Source organism: Coturnix japonica, chromosome 3 (assembly GCF_054131305.1).
Source record: "Coturnix japonica strain WE chromosome 3, WE-NBRP24, whole genome shotgun sequence".
NCBI classification, from domain to species: Eukaryota; Metazoa; Chordata; class Aves; order Galliformes; family Phasianidae; genus Coturnix; species Coturnix japonica.
The window spans coordinates 91,290,128-91,291,150 of record NC_140665.1 but is presented as its reverse complement, the minus strand read 5'-3'; the positions used below and the strand labels follow the sequence as shown (position 1 = coordinate 91,291,150).

The following is a 1,023-nucleotide window of genomic DNA, read 5'->3' as shown; positions in this document are numbered from 1 at the left end:
GAATAAATTTGCAAACATAGGGATATTTTTTCATATTGGAGTACCTAATATTCTTCCTTTCTTACAAAAAAGAATGTAGGTACTATTTTGTATTCTATAAAACATTTTTTCTGCTAGAGAAGTCCTTTAACTATTGAATTTTTCTTCATTTTTGACAATATTATTTCTAGCCCAGCCTTTCAATTTAATGAAGGCTGTATTTCTTCTGGGAAATCTGAAATAAAGGAGAACTGTTCTGATGAAAAAAAATCATCATAGAATTACAGACTGTATTTTGTTCTGTCGCAGCAAAATGTGTGAAAAATATTGTCTAAAATAATCCACGCACAACCATTCCGTGTGTCTATTTTAAAACAGGATTATTGGATATTTTTTGTCGTTGCTGGGTTATAGTTTCTACTCAAAACAGTAGCTTGCACATTTCAAAATTAAACCTCTGCTAGAGCTATTAGAGACTATAGAAAGGGGAAGAAAGATGTAATACTTCTAGATTGCTTGCTTTTTTTTCCCCTTAAATTTCGGTCACGATAATAGTTGTTCATTCCAAAGCAAAAATAAGAACATAGCAGAGGATGGTTTCGATCCATCGACCTCTGGGTTATGGGCCCAGCACGCTTCCGCTGCGCCACTCTGCTGTGGGTAGAAGTTTCTCTCTGGATTCTTCTTGAGCCATGGGAGCTGACATGGCAGGAAGGACCCACTGGGTGGCTGCGGGCTGCAGACCCCAAACTAAGCTTCAACAGCAGTTCCGTGTGCCACTGGGACACAAAGATCCAGGTGCACCTTTCTGCTAAATCACATCTCCTTGGAATAACACTTTAAGCATCAAAAGCCCATGCGTGTCCTACAACACCCTCTCATTGCTTGTCAGGTTATACCATATGAGACCACAAAGGAATTATTAATGGAAGGATCCACAATATACAGAAGGAAGGGCTGGGGGATTGGACCAAAGGACTTCCAGATGTCCCTTCCAGCCTCAGCTACTTTGTGACTGTGTATGTAGGCAGCCCAGCCCTGCAC

The 1,023-nt window shown here is 40.1% G+C and overlaps 1 non-coding gene across 1 annotated transcript; it reads right to left on the bottom strand.

Annotated features, from left to right (window-relative positions):
- Positions 1–563: 563 nt before the first annotated feature.
- On the bottom strand, positions 564–635 carry TRNAM-CAU (transfer RNA methionine (anticodon CAU)). The gene has a single exon. It is a non-coding gene; the product is annotated as a tRNA-Met (tRNA).
- Positions 636–1,023: the final 388 nt, after the last annotated feature.